This window comes from Corvus cornix, chromosome 21 (genome assembly GCF_000738735.6).
Source record: "Corvus cornix cornix isolate S_Up_H32 chromosome 21, ASM73873v5, whole genome shotgun sequence".
Lineage (NCBI taxonomy): Eukaryota > Metazoa > Chordata > Aves > Passeriformes > Corvidae > Corvus > Corvus cornix.
The window spans coordinates 997,108-1,014,366 of NC_046350.1; the positions used below are offsets into that span (position 1 = coordinate 997,108).

General features: G+C 48.6%; 1 long non-coding RNA gene across 1 annotated transcript in view; it reads right to left on the reverse strand.

Annotated features, from left to right (window-relative positions):
- Window positions 1-17,259, reverse strand: part of LOC109146371 — a 41,351-nt gene that overhangs the window by 674 nt on the left and 23,418 nt on the right. Inside the window, exons 3-4 of the long non-coding RNA XR_002048340.3 lie at window positions 12,470-14,162; window positions 10,676-10,776 (exon numbers count right to left, since the gene is read on the reverse strand). This is a non-coding gene — a long non-coding RNA (uncharacterized LOC109146371). The remainder of the gene's footprint in view (window positions 1-10,675; window positions 10,777-12,469; window positions 14,163-17,259) is intronic.

A 17,259-nucleotide genomic window follows, 5' to 3' on the forward strand; every position in this document is an offset into this window, starting at 1 on the left:
CATGTGGAGCAGGCCTGGAGAATGGAGACGTGTGACACCAGCAGAAAACTCTCCTGATTTGTCCCTGTGCAATAGCAGACAAATGCAGCATGTTCTGTGGCCAAAACGTGCAGGTTTTTAGGATACCTGTGGGAGCATGATGCTGGGTTAGGAGCATCGGGGAATAGAGCTAAACAGGGTGTGAAATTCTGCTTTTGGCAGCAGCAGAGACGGAGGCTCCCGAAGAGCCTTCGAGAGACTGGAATGCTAATGGTTAATGACTCAAAACAATTGGCCATTTGCAAAAGCGCAGGTGCTTTGCTGACTATGCCCAAAGTAACCGCCCAGGGGCAGAGGGGTTGCACACACACACACCCCCACACACACCGAGAGGACAAACTGGGCTCTGAGACAGATCAGGGAAGAGGCCAATAAGAAGCAGATCCTGTGAGGCAGGATATTTCTTTTTATCATGTCCTCCCTTACATAATTGGCTCAGGTGTGAAAATTCCCTTCCAGGGAAGTTTCACACACCACATATAAACCTGAAATTATTAATTCCTTTCTGATGAGCCATAATTGGCTCTGCTAAGATGACAAGAGAAGCAGCTGTCATGTCTTAAAAAGTGTCATAAACCATCAAAGACCCCCGAAGTTCCCCTGATCCACCTGTTAAGTCATACAGCATAGAATTCTCTGCCCCAGGGGAGGTACTTGGGTACCTGGGTGTTCCCACCAAGCCTGAGCATATATTAACTCATTGAATGTTGCATTTTGCGGGCTTCCTCCATGGATCCCTGATGGATCAAGACTGTGAATATCACTTTGACCAATTTACATCAAAATTGCAACAACCAGGTTTTGTCCCTGGACCCACTGGTGGGTGGTAACTATATAACTATTCTGTTCTTATCCTTTCTTTCTCTTTCTTTTCCCTTATACATCTTCTTAAATGTTCTTTTTATGCTTTTGTATTACTATAGATAATAACCAAATCAGCTACATAGCCATTTTCTATTGAAACCAAACTGTTCTAAAATAAGCCCTACATATATATGTATTTATAAGCACTGATCATTCAGTGTTATTTCACTCTAATCCACCCCAAAGCATCTATTAATCTGGGTTACCTTCTTCTTCTGGGGCAGGTTGTAACAGAATCAACATTCTGCCTGTGAGAATGGGATGAAGGAAGAGGCAAATAAATCCCTTTTTCTCTGGCCAGGTGGTTTCCTTCTGACAAACGATGGCTGCAGTTCAGGCAGATCTGGTTTTACAGCTGCCCTGTGCCAGCCTGACATGCCTACAACTCTGCTCTAGCAAATCACTGAAACAATTGCTCATTCTGTGAGGAAAGGCAGAGGCTAATTACAGGCATGTAACATGATCCCAGCAAAGGAAGAGCTCTCCAGGGCTGGCTTTCCACACACTGCCCAAGGGTGCATCTCAGTGCCCTCTTTTACATGCACATACTTCCCTTTGCACATCCCAGGTGGCCTAGGAAGAGCCTGAGACTCGCCCAGCATCCCTGCACTCACCATCTCTTGGGACGCACACATACTTGACAGTGAGACCATGGGGGTTCTGGAAAATGCTGATAACAGGGAAAACTGCCCAGGTGATGGGGCAAGAGGACTGTGGTGAGAGATGACCAAGAAGGAGCGAGCAAGACATTCACTCAGTACTGAAGCATCTCTCACCAGCACCACAATTCTCTGGTGCATCACAACGAGGGCCAGAGCAGAGCTCCTCATTCAAAGGTGAGCTCTGGAGTGTGGTTGAGGTACTGGTTAAGGACGAATGGATGGAAGGCACGTGGGGTGTTGCAGACGCCAGTCTGTGAGAGAAATGTTAAATGATGGGCATGCAGAGCTGTCTCAGCCAGGCTGCCCCAGCCCAATCACCTGCCTACTTCTTACCAGCTGATCCTTTGGATGCAGCTGGTGCTCTGCCCACCTGCAGATCAAGGTGGCCCATGCAGAGCAGGGGGAGACATCCTCCAGGTCAGGAATCACAGATTGTTTCTTGGGATCTGGGAACTCCCTATGGCAGCAAGATCTCCTAAGCCCTAGATGAGAGGCACAGAGACACCCATGCCAAAAGAGGAAGGAGAGTCCCATGGAATGGCCTGAGCCATGCTCCACATCATACTCCCACTTGAGCCAGGGAAGTTCCCCAGGAACCGATGCTGAACAGGACATTCAGTATCCACAAGTTGTTTCTGGCCCATCTGTCCAAGAAGGAAGAGTGATGGATGGTCTTCAGAGTCCTGACCATGACAGGGGCTCAGCCAGGCTCTCCAGCTCTGACAGAGATTGATGACTGGACAGAATGGGCTTCTGTGGGAGCAGGGCAAGCACCAGCACCCCCTCCCTGCCGTGCTGCAGAACGGTGGGGGGGAGCAGGGCCAGCTCAGAGACCACAGTGTCCCCGATTGGCAGAGACAGATCCATTCTCCACCGCTGCTCAGGAATGTGGCTCGAGGTGGAGCACCAGGTGCTGGAAGGAGGGTAGCAGTCAGTCTCACCCTCCAAGAAAAATACCGGCCCTGCTCACCAAAGGAAAAGAGCAGAAGCAGCTCCTGCACAGCCAGATTTATGGGCCCCAGCAGGCTGAAAAAATCCAGTGAACGTTTCGGCAAATCCAGCCTCCATCAGAAGTTACAGAGTGATAGGTGTAAGTCCCAGCCAGACTCGCAGCTGCTGCCTCTCCTGAGCCAGCTCCGGGCCGCCAGTGAAGTCACCCTCACACCTCAGGTTGTGGGGATGGCAGTGGGGTCAGTAAGGGTGGCGGTGGGCGCACCACTGGCACCACCCTGAATGTGTTTCTGCAACAGGACAAGCAGCTGGGGGCTGGCTGGGGGATGCACTGGAGGAAACATCACACTGAATGGATGGGACAGTTTTTAGAGGAGCTCTGATGAGCACAGGGCTCATTTACAGAAAAAGTTGGAAATGGGTCAGGGTTGATCCCAGCATCCCCTTTCCAGGTCCCAAGCTGGGTCACCTTCTCTGGTATCATCTTCCAGGACTCATACCCTGTTTGCAAACATTTCCTGTTGCCCATCAAGGGTGCCCACAAGGACCATGTCCACAAACCCCACATAGACAGCTTTCCCCTTCATGCAGGAGATTGCTGCCCCTTTCAAAGATCTCACAAGGGCACATGGTCACCAAACCTTGAACAGATGATCAAGAGGAAGAAAAAGACAGAGGCAATTCCCTTAAAAGTCATTAACATCTCCATTATTATTGACTAATGGCAGATCTCAGCCCTCACCATCCTCTTGTCCTCATCTGCAGGTTTTTTGGGACAAGGCCAGTCTCCTTGACTTTGGAAAATACCTGCCACACTGAGGGTGATAAAATTATCAACCTTCTGCAGCTGGGAGGGGACAATGCTTCCCATCTATCCTTTCATCAGCCCCATTCACCTCTTTTCTGCTCTGTCCCAGAGAAACTCCCCACCCCATCCCCCAAATTTCCAGGGCTTTTTACACAGCAAAACCAGTCCTGATCTTGAGATAACGCCTCTGTTCCAGTATGCACATGGGGAGAGATGGGAGACAAGCCTCTCTTGCAGAACCAAAACTGCTGTGTGCCCTTCACACCTGTTCTGCTGCAGGGGAGGTGTCTGAATCCCCCAGAGCCTCAGTGGTCTCCAATGAGGGGATGAGTGAGGACCCTCCTGCCATTGTTATCTGAGACACGTAATGATCCAGCTGCTGCCCCCAGCTCCACAGAAACTCCAGCATCTGTCTGGAGACAAGGCTCAGCATACCAGGTTTTTACCTGTTCTTCCCATAGCCTGATTCTCCCTCCCAAAGGACACAATTTGAGGGTCACTCATGGTCCTTTAGCTCCACAGAAAAGTCAGCTTCTCCCTCCAGCATCTCTGAAGCTGGGCAAGCCAAGATACTGGGGCTGTGGTACATTTGGGATAGAGATGTCTTTGGGATAGAGAGCACAGGTAGAAACACATGGACACATGCTGAGCTCTGTTATGAGGGTATGAAGAAGAGGCAGGACTCCACAGCAGTTTTTCTGCATCCCTATGCCTCTCACACAGGGCCAAATCCTCTGTCATCATATCTGGAGCCATGCAGGACCTGGCATTTGTCTGGTGTCACACCTGGGTCCTGTGCAAGGTGGCTGAGCCTGGAGCCACCATGTTCATGGAGGCATGCTGGGCTCCCAAGAGGCCCCCTCTGAGGTAAGCATGCCCTGTGCTGTGGCTGTTCTCAGTCGCAGTTTCATCTGCCCCCTGGAGCCACCATCTCTCTGACCTGGAGTACAGGGTGGGACTCAGCAAGTCAGTTCAGGGGCTTTTGCAGATTTTATAGTGCTTTTTTCATAGGTCCAAAGCAGACTGCATTCAGCCAGGCCAGCCTCTTTGGAAAGCGCTCCTGCTTCACTTTCCAAGTGGATCCATCCATTTTCTTAATGCAGCAGAGATTATGGGATAGCACTCTGTGCCTCTGTGTATCTCGCTCAGCCTTCTGAAAGCTTGTCCAGCTTCATCTCCAAACATCTAGTGCAGTTCCTGGGTTGACGGTCCTGAGATATTTTTGGGAGGAGGGCAGAGGATCCGGCTTCACACATGCCTTGTAGGCTGCATGGGAAAGTTCAGATCTTAAACAACAAAGGATGCCCACAGAGGCTGTTCCTCCAGGCACAAATCACCAGCAGTTCCATCTCTAGTCTTTCTGCTCTTCCTAAATGAATGGTTCTTCACCCAGATTTCTCAGACTACCCCTGCAGAGAGCCCTGCTTCAGCTTCTTGCTGTGGGAGCAGCAGAGATTCAGGAGCTGCCAGGAATGGATATACAGCTTCTCTGAAGTACGGCATGGGACTGTCCTCTCCATGTGAGACCTGCTCGTGAGCCTCTTTAGAGCCAGGAGTCAACCCCAGCCCCAGATTTTGGAACCACTTCCACTGTAACTGGACATCTCTTTCCACCCACCCCTCTGCAGCATCCCCTGTCTCTCTCCCTCTCTGTCTATGTCTTAGGTTACAATGTAAGATGTAACCAAAAGTATGTATTCTATCACCATCTGTTAAAATCAGGTGGGGCAATGTTCTTTTCTCTTCCGTGACACATCCCTGATAACTCCCTCTGGGAGTTATGTGCCCCTTCTGCTAATGGGCCATCCAGCCTCACTGCATGACTCATCACATCCCATTGTGAGATGCTTTGCCCAGGGGGAGGAACCAAGCACTCCTACCTGGATATAATCTGAGGTTTGGAACACCACACTCAGCCCTTACCTACTGGATTCCCAGAGGACAGGAGCTACATAGCAATCACTGGACCTTCAGAGGAAGACCAGACCCTTCTACAGGATCACCACCTCAACAGAACTGTATCTATCACTTCAAAGAGGACTGCAGCCACCACTTAATCAGACTGCTACCACCACCCTGACCAACAGGGTGTCAGGCCATATCCCTGACTCTTGTCAGGTTAAGCCAGTGTTTCTGTATTATTGCCTTGTTACATATACTAGTAAAGAACTGTTATTCCTGTTTCTCATATCTTTGCCTGAAAGCCCCTTAATTTCAAAATTATAATATTCAGAGGGAAGGGGGTTACATTTTCCATTCCAAGGGAGGCTCCTGCCTTCCTTGGCAGACACGTGTCTTTCAAACCAAGACAGTCTCTCCCACCCCTTCTTGGAAAGAAGCACTGGATCAGGAGGTCTGAGCATTCATCTTTGCCCCATGGTCTAAAACCTCTCCTCTGTCCTGGGAGGCTCTTTCATGCAACCACCTCTGAGCATCCCCTCCCTGCTTGTGTCCACAAGACGTGACAGAGACATCAGCCACAAGCAGACCCTGGCATTAACAGGGGTCACTCTGGGGGATTGACATCCCCTGCTTTCGGGTGTCACCCTAACACCCAGGTGATCCAGCCTCAGAAGAGCTGCTGCCTAGATGAAGTGTTGTGTTGGTGTCTCTTGGGTTACAATGTAAGGTGTAACCAAAATATGTATTCTACTCCCACCCTACATGAGCTGTTAAAATGGGTGGAGCAATGTTCTTATCTTCTCCATGACTCAGCCCTGATAACTCCCTCTGAGAAGCAGCAGCCACTCTGGGGGGGAGGGCTTTGTCCGCTAATGGGCCATCAAGGTCTTACAGAGTGACTCAGAATTACATCATTCCATTGTGAGATGCCCTGCCCTGAGGGAGGAACCGAATATTCCTACCTGTATATAATCTGAGGTTTGGAACAGCACAGGGGCACTACCACTGAATTCCCAGAGGACAAGAGCTGATAACCACTACTCGTCCTCCAGGGAAGGACCAGACCTTTCTACAAGATCACTGCCTCGACAAGACCACATTCATCACTCCAACAGGACTGCAGCCACCATTTCATTGGACTGCTCCTACCATCCTGACCAACAGGGTGTCAGGTCGTATCCTGACTCTGTCAGTTTAAGCCAGTGTTTCTGTACTATGGCCTTTATTTTAATTCTCCTATTAAACTGTAGTTCTGACTTGGAATCTGTCACAAGATATTTGTTGTTGCAGTGGGGATACTGCAACACGCATATATCAAACCAGGAGTCCCGTGGAAAGGAAATATATATGGACAGACAGATTCTTGCTAGCTGTTTCAGAGATGTTTATTTCTCCAGCCGCATGGCCGGGGCTCTGCTCAGGAACTGTTCCAGTCACGGGACCAAGGGTCCTTCTGCCCGCGCAGGGAACACAAACCAACCAATGGGAACGAGGCTGAGCAGGGGCAGGGAAGCCCCGTGTCTGTGCCCTCAGGGCCCCTCTACCAGGGCTCCATGGCAGGGGAGGGACCCCAACAATTTGTGTGGAGTTAATTCCTCCCGCTTCAAACCACTAAATGGTGGCAAGTATGAACAGTAGGAACAAAGACAAGACGGTCATTTTGTCCTAGGAAGGGATAGCTGCTGGGTTAGGTGTTGCAGACATCAACACTTCCCTAGGAGGGAAACCTGCTGCCTGGAGCTGTGTGTGCCAAAGGCAACGGGCCTGAGATTGACCATGAAAACATATTACAAGTGTAAAAAACTTTCCACAAACACAATCTGAGTATTTGCAGTATTTTTCTCTAGGAAAACACATTTCAGAACGACTAAGCAAAGAGGGAGAGTCATAAAGCTGATGGGAGATTGGGCTCATCTCACTGTCTTCCTACTGACATTTCCCTGGGATCAGGGAACCCTGGAGTGTTCCCCAAGAGGAACATAGATACCCCTCATGCTGTCCATGTCCAAGGGTCAGTGTTTAGTGGGACATGGAGGTGAGGCAGTGACACGAGCAATGTGGGGACTTGCAGGTGATGGGGGGCTGTCAGGCCAAGGTTGCATACTTCAAGATCTGAGCATCATTTAAATTAGTGAAGCAGCCAGATAAAACAGCAAGGCCTTGTTCTCTTTTTTTTTTTTTTAAAAAAATCTAATTTAAAAGCTCGTTACCTTCTATAAAAAAAGGGGTTTGAAGTCTTTGATTTCTCCCCCTGGGCAATCTGTAATCCCTCAGCTAAATCCCAAGCCCTTTAATTAAGACCTCAGTCATTTGAATTGTTAATGAAGATCCATTGGAGGACCATCATTCTCATTCCTGATTTCATCTTGTGCTCATTAGGGACTCCTGATTAAAATTCATCATCTCAGAAGATATTTATAACTCTCTAACTATCCCTAGACCTCATTAATTCAAAGCCACCTGTTTGGAAAGAGATGGGGGGACTTAAAAGGCATCAGGCGGGATCTGGAGCTCAGGGAACACTGTTGACTGACAGATGACAGTGTTGGCCTTGCTGCACATATTGGGACAGAGGCATTATCTCAAGATCAGGACTGGTTTTGCTGTGTAAAAAGCCCTGGAAATTTGGGGGATGGGGTGGGGAGTTTCTCTGGGAAAAGGGGAAGGGACACCAGGGGTGTAAGGGATACCATGGGAGTAAGACATGATCCAAACTGTATTTAGTGGGGTGAGAGAAGAGAAGAGAAGAGAAGAGAAGAGAAGAGAAGAGAAGAGAAGAGAAGAGAAGAGAAGAGAAGAGAAGAGAAGAGAAGAGAAGAGAGAAGAGAGAAGAGAAGAGGAGAAGAGAAGGCCAAGCAGCCACTGGCCAGATGTGCCAAAGAGGAGAGAGACCCCCTCCTACATCAGTGTCCTGGAGTGTACAAGGGTATGAAGACTTGGAAACATTGAATCATAGGAAGAGACCACCCCATGACTCCTTCTCTGTCCCAGTGGACAGACAGATCCTGCCTGTCTCAACAACTCACCAGGGACACAGCCACTGGCTCATACAGTCTGGCTGCTCCCTCCACAGTTTGCCCAACACTGTCCTGAACCCCAGTGAAGCTGAACCAGTCTCATGGACCTCAACCCTGGATAGGCCATGGGGTCCTTTTCACAGCAAAATCCCCAGTGGTAATAGAGAGGGAACCCCAAAGCATCCAGCTCTCCTTCCAACCCATACCTCAGTTTGCCTTACTCTGGGCTTTGCCTTTTGCTCTCCCACCATGTCCTCCCTTGCACCACTGGAAGCTAAGCAGAAGCTCTGCCTCTTCCACTTCTTCTTCTTGTCCCCTGCCATCACCTACATGCTGCCCTCCTTTTTCCTCTCCCCCATCCATGCTCTCTCCCATGGCTCCCTCTTCTCTCCAGCTGTCCAGTCCTGAAGTTTGCCATGACTCTGCTGATCTTCTGCATCAGTTGCTTCTCCCCAAGTTCAGCCTAAATCTGGATCAGGCTCCCTGGGGCTGGGGACCAAGCCCAGGGATCGCAACCATCACAAGAGGTTTCCCTGGAGTAATTTGTCCCCTTGACCCAAAAGGAACCCTTTCCTTTGGGACACTCGATGTTTTTGCTTAGCCTCATGTTCTCCTGCTTTGGGTCAGGCTTTAAATAAAAACGCCCTGTGAAAATAGGAAAAGAGTGTTGTTTCAAGGCTGTCTAATGAAATACTCCAGCACTTCAGAAATTAGACATTTTACCTTGGAAACATCTAGCAGGACTATGCTGACACTTTCACATACATCCAAGTGACTGAAACCTGAACTTGGAGCTCCTTTTGGTCCCATTGAAATCCCATTTTTTAGTGAATTACTACACATAAAAGGTCCAGCTGGCTGCTGCCACTCCTGCCCAGGTTTCACTACCCTGCAGTCCAGGTGAGTTTTGGGACAGCTCATCCCAGGCCCCTTCCACCTTGCATGTCACCACCAATGCTGTGACAGCAGTATGCAGCTCTTCAGCCGTATTCTGATGTGTGAGGCTGAGGAGAGCCCTCCTTCCTCACACAGTGGTTGAGCCCAGCCATGTTTGCACTAGTCACCACAACACAAAGCAAGAAAAAATCCCTGGGTTGCTGTGGATGACAAAGGGGGTGAATAAGAAGGATGATAAATGTACTTTGAATCTCTTTGCCTCTAGACAGACACATTTAAAAGTGACCTGCAAGGGACCTTCCCCTTTCGGTCCCAAATAATAGAAGCTCTGAATGAATTTTAACACTGGGTTTATTCCCCTTATGCTTTTTTGTTCCTGTTAGAAATTCAGGTCCCTGTGCAAGCCCCTGAATGAGTGCAATGAGGATGCAACAGGAGGGAAAAGTGAACACAAGTGAATGAAAGATGGTTTTTAAACACTTTCCAAAATGCCCGGCTTTTATCCTGCTGGAGTGGGAGAGGACGCTGTTTAACACAGTTTGCTTTGTGCTTGAGAGATTTATTTAACTCCAACAATTGTGTGGCAGTTCAGAGAAAGGAATCCTTTGTTGGAGTTACAGCTCTCCATGGCAAGCAGTCTCCATGCCTTTGCTGGAGTGAGGCCACTTTGTGCAGAAGAATGAACTGCTTATTTGGGATGGGTGACCCCAGAGCCCACTGCCTGCTGTGAGGCACAATCTGGGATGGTCCATCTGACAGCAGCTTCAAGCTTTGACTCTGTCCGTGGTAGCCGGGAAAGCACCACAGCTGTGTGAGTCCAGCCCGAAGAGCAGGGGGTCTTCTGAGCAATGGAAAGATTCAGGGTCTGGGACAAAAATCCCTGGCTGCTATGAACTTCTCTTGAACTTCCCAAAGGGACTTGCTTACATTTGAAGTTTTCCAGGTAGCATTTGAGTAAATGATGTGTGATTAACCTGTTATTTTGATATCAGAACAAAGGATGATCCACCTGGGTTGAATAGAGATAACCACACTACCTCAACAGGCCCTCAGTGTGGGAGAGGTCTTGGCAAGTTTCATGGGGGCAAAGCTGTCTTTGGAGCCTGTCTGCCTGGAGCTGGGTCCAAGGAGTATTTGGAAACAGAGCCATTGTCTTGGACCCATGACTGTGGAGCAGAGTTTCTGCACCTAAGGACTCTTCTACCTTCCATAGGTCCATGGAAAGGCATCAGTTGTAAGGATCAGCTTGGTACATATACCAAGGAGTCCCTCAGCCTTTCCCTTTGGGCCCCTTTGCTCCACAATAAGCAGATTGTTTGGAAAGATGTGGAGGTTTGGAGAGATAATTACAGGTTGGATCAGGTTGAAAGGGACCACAGTGGGATTATGGGGTCTCACCTCCCTGCCTCAGCAGTGTCATCCTAGAGCACATGGCAGAGGATTGTGTCCAGATGGTTCTGGAATATCCCCAGTGAGAGAGACTCCACACCCTTTCTGGACAAAGGGAAAGGGAAAAGGGTTGTCAAGGACAGTACCTTCCAGCTCCCACCTTCTGCTGGCAACAGGACCACCTGTGTCAAAGGAAGGGGCAGTCTTCTGCTAACAGGCACAGCACCATGATAAGTCTCTCCCAGCCCTAGCAGAGGACAGAAATCTCAATCAGGTCAAAAATATCTTTCACCAACATCTTTCCACTTTTTGACACAAATAAAAGCCATCAAGGCAAGACCATGCTGTCCCTTGGCTCTTTCCTTGCAGGACAAGGTGTGCCAGGAATGTACTTCAGCCATCCCATCCCATCCCATCCCATCCCATCCCATCCCATCCCAGTGCCGGGGTTCCAGTGATGTAGGTGTGTGGTGCAGGGTGCACATGGCCCCCACGCAGCCCACAGGCCCCCACATAGCCCAGGATTTGTGTCTGGGCCCCCACGACCCCCCGTGACCCCCATGCTACTGGGAGCTGCCACCACAAGCCACTGCCTCCCTCTTGTGGGTGAATTTGGGGAAGTATGAGGGGGAGCACCCAGGAAGCCCTGGCAAGGCTGGCACTTACAAAAACACCCCTCTCACCTCACCAAACGGGGAACACCCACCAAGTTTGGGAACACCAAACACTCTCCAGCTTCTGGGACAACAAACCTGTAGAGCCCCCAAAAGCTCATCCTGCCACAGACCTTCATGGTGGGCTCATACAGCCAAAGAGAGCCTTCCCGATGAGCTCACACAGCCAGATTCTGCTCTCTGGGTGACTGCAGAGACTGGTTCTGAGGTAAATGAGGGGACAAAAGGACATGCAATGGTGCCAGAACCACAGTTTTGGGTCATCTGTAACAGGCTGCCTGACTCTTGGGTTGGGGAAGATTTGGATCCTCCACAGGCAGAGCAAGATCAAAGAATCAGAATATCCTGAGCTGGAAGGGACCCACAAGGAGCATCAAGTCCAACTCCTGGCCCTGCACAGGACACCCCAACCTGTGCCTGAGAGCAGTGTTCAAACACTCCTGGAGCTCTGGCAGCCTCAGGGCCATGACCATTCCCTGGGGAGCCTGGGCAGTGCCTGACCATCCTCTGGGGAAAGAACCTTTTCCTGAAATCCAGCCTAAATCTCCCCTGACATAAATTCATACAATTTCCTGTCACTGGGCACCAGAGAGCAGAGATTGGTGCTTGCCCCTTCACTGCCTTGGGAGGAAGCTGTGAACCCCTTCAACAGACCCTTCAGATGGCCAGTGTTGGCCAGAGCACAGGAGAAAACACGAGCCTATCCACTGCAATAACCAACCCACAGAGCATTTGGGAGCAGACAGCAACGAAGAACAGAGCAGCATCTCCACAGGATCCACTGGCTACTCAGGACTGTGGTTCCCATCTGAAAAACTCAGGTTTCTCCAAGCCCTGGGAGCTTCCAAGCCTTTGGGAGGCCATCTGAGTCCCTTCATGGAACTGGAAGGAAAAAGGGAATGGAGGGCCAAGGGAGCTATTAAAATCCCCTTCATGGGCACAATGGGTGGCAGGATAATCCCAGCTGCTCCCAGAGACACTGAGATAGCCCCAAGGGATGTTTTAAGAGGGCTGAAGATAAAAAGGCTGAAAAGAAATAGTCGGGGGAACTGAACAAGAATATGCAAACTCAGCTAAGACCTGCAAGGAACTGATAAAGGCCAGGGAAAAACAGAGAAAAATAACACTGCCAAGAGGGCTACTGGGAATAAGAAGGAATTTTGCAAATTGCAGCAAAGGGAAAGCAAATACAGTGTGAGTCAGCCCATTAATAAATGAGAAGGGAATGCAAATTAATGAGAATTCATAAGCAGCTGAGGTACTGACCTGCTTTCAGATTTTCTATTTCATTCCCAACACAACTGAGTTCTGGGAGGCGTTAACCCTTTCCTCTGTACCCTTCAGGACTGGGCATGAAAAGGGTTCAGAAAATCTGCAGTCCTGTGTCACTACATGGGCCTCCTTCAAACTCCTTCATGCACCTGTGCAAAACTTCATCGCAGCTGAATCACAACAGTCTGTGATGGATACCTCAGCCATCAGGCACCCTTCTCCTGCAAGTCCTCATTCCCATGTGGCTGGGCTTATACAAGAGACTTCAGAAGGTCTTCTCTCCCACATCCCACTCCTCTCCTTCATTCTCCTGTTCTGTTTATTTTATTGATCATAGCTGATTTGAAACAGTTTTTAGAAGTTTTTTCCAGCCAGCTAGAGCTGAGACCAGCTTCTCTTTTCACTCCTGCTGGGAACTGTGGATCTTAACCAGTATAAACCAATGCAGCTCCATTATGGCCATCAGAGGGTTCTCTGATACACCAGCACCCTTTGGCCAAAAGCAAGAGGGTCAAGGTACTGGTCATTCATAGCACACACCGGTCAGATGTCTGCTCCATTCTTCACTGTGTCTTTGGGAGGTCCCAGCACAACCTCTCTGCTGAGTGGTATCAGTTTGTTTTATGAATCAGCTCCTGTTTGATGATGTATTCATTGATCTTTGCCACCACCAACCTCTGAATTCCTCATTCCCAAACTGAAGTGCATCACTCCAGGATCCACCAGTGCCTCAGTCTGAACCTTCCTCTCCTGCTCCCAGCAGCATTATTTGCAGGGCAAGGTCCTGCAGCCTCTGAGTCACATTGATTTTTGCCCTTCACAGCAGCCCAAAGACACTTCACAGCAATCATCCTGCCAGGAGACACTTAAGGACTTTCATGTCCTGATTTTGCAAGAAGCAGCAAAATCCAGAGGCAATAGAGTTAGGGAAGCCTGTAGTTAAAGCTGTCCTGGCCTCTGACAGACATTCACTGTCTTAGCTGCACTTTCCCAGGCTGGATGCCTGCATACACTGAGTAGCTGAAGAGCATTTTCAGTTAAACCAGCACTGCTGTCAGTCAGGGAACGAAAATTTGGCTTTGGAAACCATTGGAGGGCTCTACAATTGATGCAAGAGTCAGAGATGCCACGGAGATGTGCATGGACTTCCATGAGGTTTTTTTCTCTTTCCTTGTCTTAGCCCTTAAATAAATGTGCATTTGTCTCCTGAAGGATCTGGAACTTGCACTTTCAAATGGCTTTTATAGCTCCCTACTCCAATCCTCTCCAAATTGGAATGTGGGCAGGCAGGCAGTCACACACGAAGTCCCACTTTCTCTAAGGGTCCCTCTTGTCATGTGCATTTTTACAAGCTCTTGACCTTCTGTTGGAATTAGTTTCCACTGGCTTAAGCCCTTCTTCAGAGTCTGAGCTCTGAGTAAATACTAAATGTCAAGGATGATCACCTAAAAAAGGGGCAGAGAGGTATAAGATGGGGACATTGAACTCAGTCCTCATCCACTCTTCACTCAGTCTCTCCAGTCCAAAGTACCCAGCAGGGTGCTATGCCAACTTCTTCCCAGGGTTTGTCTGTCCTAGATGTCCTACTTCAGCTCCTCATCACCTCAGCATCAAAGACCTTCCTGTGCTGTCCACACGGCAGCTCCCAGAACGGCTGTTCTTCCTGCTGATGACGCCTTTTCTTGGTCTTAAAATCGAGAATCAAACACAGTTAGAAGGGGAAAAGGGATTTTACCTCTGTATTTATTTTAAGAATTTTTAGGTGCACCATGTCCAGGTGGAATGCACTGAAATGCACCCCGCAATGCACACACCTGATAGATTGGGTATAATATTATAGGTCTTACTAATTAGCACATCTATCAAAGATTTCCCGGTGAGAGGCTCGACTGAGCCCCCTCCTCCGAGGAACCTTCCCTTTGGATGGTTCTATCTTAGTTTATAAAATCTGTTCTGGAGAGGACCTTGGTGTCTGGGGCTTTTTGATCCTTAATTATGAGGCTTCTAAGATGTTTAGTCGCAGCTTGACAAAACATGTCTAAGAATGTAGGCTAAAAAACATTAAGAATACAAAAGCTATTAAAAAGATATATAAAAGGGGTATAAAAGAAAAGGCAAAAAATCATCATGGCATCACTGAGCCCTTCACCTCCCTCTCTTCCTCACTGAGTTTCCACTGGGGCTTCATGTAAAAGTGTCTGTGGGGGAACTGGTGGGGCAACGGATGCAAATACCTGGTCTGGGAGTGTTAAGAGATCTCCTTGGGGCCAAACTGAGCAGTCAGACTCACAGCATGGCACCACCAGCAGCAGTGGCCCGCAAGTGTACCCACCATGTATCCGAGCAAGGTCAAGTGTCTGTGTGCAGCCAAGTCCTCCCGAATGTCAGATGGAGCCTGTGTGGGCTGTGTGTGTGGATCCTGTATTTTTAACCTGACTTCCTCTCGACCCTAATGTCTGCAAGTCCAACTGGAGCCTTAGAGCCAAAAGCCTCCCCAAAGCAGCATTGGGGTTCCAGTAAGGCACTCCAAAGTGTTTCCATACACCTATTATAACCTGCACTGCCCTTCAGAGCCACTGAACATCCCTGCCCTGGTGTCAGGCCAAGAAGACACAGAGCAGGAGGGGCAGGATGTGAATGCAGAACCTCAGAGAAGCCAGAGGACCTGCTTAGTATCGTCGAATCCTTACGGCTAGAAAAGCTCTCAAAGATCATTGAGTCCAACCATTAACCCAGAACCATCACCATGTTCACCTTTAAACCATGTCCCTAAGCATCACAACCACCCATTTTTTGAATGCTTCCAGGGATGGTGACTCTGCCATTGCCTGTGGTGGTGCCTGACCACCTTTCAGTGAAGAATTTATTTTTTTTAATATCTGATCTAAACCTCCCCTGGTGCAACTTAAAGCCATTTCCTCTTGTCCTGTTTGTTCCCTGGGAGCAGAGCCTGACCCCCACCTCCTGGGTGCACTCTTCTGTCAGGGAGTTGTGAAGAGTGAGAAGGTTCCCCCTGAGCCTCCTTTTCTTCAGCTCCCTTAGCTGCTCCTCACCAGACTTGTGCTTCAGGGCTTTCCCCAGATCTTGGCAAATGCTTGGTCACTTTTGTTCCTTTAGAGTTTGCATTACACCAGGTAACCTCTATATCCACACCTTTTACCTTGTGCATTTCACTATGTACCCAAACTAAAATTTCCCTGCCCTTTCCAAGAGCGCACTTGGCCCTCAATCCTGTAAAGCCCTTCAGAAAGGTGCCCCAAAGGTGTTTTTTTTAATGAACACGATGCAGAAGCAGAGTTAAGCCGCAGAGCAAATTTTCCTTCACTCACATTACCTTCACCCCAGCCACAGTCAAGTTAGACACAGAGCAGGGTTAGACTTCAAAATACTTGCAATCTTGTTTAAATATTACATTTGTTAAGCTGGTTTATAGGCCTTCTGCTTTTGGGGTGCTTAAATTGCTTTCAAAACAGTCTGTCAACCCTTTTCCTCTGCAACTGGGAGGATTAGAAAAGGATTTTTATTTGAAACAAAAGCACAGAGTTGTAGGTATTCACAAAACTCCAGCATCTCAGGTTATGGGGCAAACAACTCCTGGCTGCAATAATGTCCATTGGCAGCACCTCAGCACACCCAACATTCACATGTGCTCATGCTTGGGGGTTTTTGTGAGGTCCCAGCTGTATTCTGGCACCTACAGGATTGCCAAAGAGGGGAAACAATTCAACCATCTAAAACATCAGGCTCCAGAAATCATGAGACAGGCTTAATAATCATGATTCTTTAATAGGTGCTTTTTATTTGGCTGCAGCAGACAAAGCTTTAAGAAAAATACTAATTTTAGAGACACTTGCAATACTATCACCCAGGTTGGCAATGTTACACCATATAGAGCCAGAAAGGCAGTCACAGCTTCATTCTTGGGTTTTAACACTTTTCACAGCCTCCAGAAAATTTCATCTTTGGATGAAAATTTTCCAGTTTTGTCATATCTGCTGTTGTTGATGCTTGTCCTTAATGTTAATGCAAAATATCTCTGGACAAAGATAATTTTCTCCCATTCTTCTCAATTTCTCCTATTTTCTCCCATTCTGGTAATTTTTTCCCATTTTCCCACACTACGCAATGGGATGCAGTTGTCCAACAGAATTCTGCACTCACCCAGGCACTCTTGGGGGATAGGACCCCTCAGATGTCCCCAAAGGACATCTCAGTGTGGCCCAGGACACATCTTGCTTTTCCGTTCTCCAAAATCACATTGTCATTACCAGCGCATTTGGGAGATGACTGTAAAACTGCAGCTGAACACCCAGTCTGGCACAGAAACGCCCTGGAGTCAGGATGTAACTGAGACCTGGCTCTGCCTCCCCCATTCCTGCACTGCCACAGGTGGGTCTCACAGCAAGCGCTGGTGTTAAGGCAGTGTTTCCTCCTATAAAACACTGTTTTCAGTTACTTACATTTCACCAGACTTTAACCACTGGGCAATTTTCCACCTCAGCCAGCCTCTGCCTGCCTTTATAGCCACTAGAGGGAAAAGGGGGTTTCTAGGGAAAAAAATCACATCGTCCTGAGGCAAGCAGTTCAGGTAGGACAGTTTCTTGGCATTAACTGATACTGTAGAAGGTGTCTACACAATTGTCTCTCCCATAGACACCTGGTGTCTTTTGATGATCCAATACATCCCACCCCCAGTTTGGGCTGGATTGTCAGAAGGGAAATCTAGGTCAGAAGAGTTGGCGCAAGGAGAAACGGCACTTGGTCTTTGCTTAAAGAATTTGTCT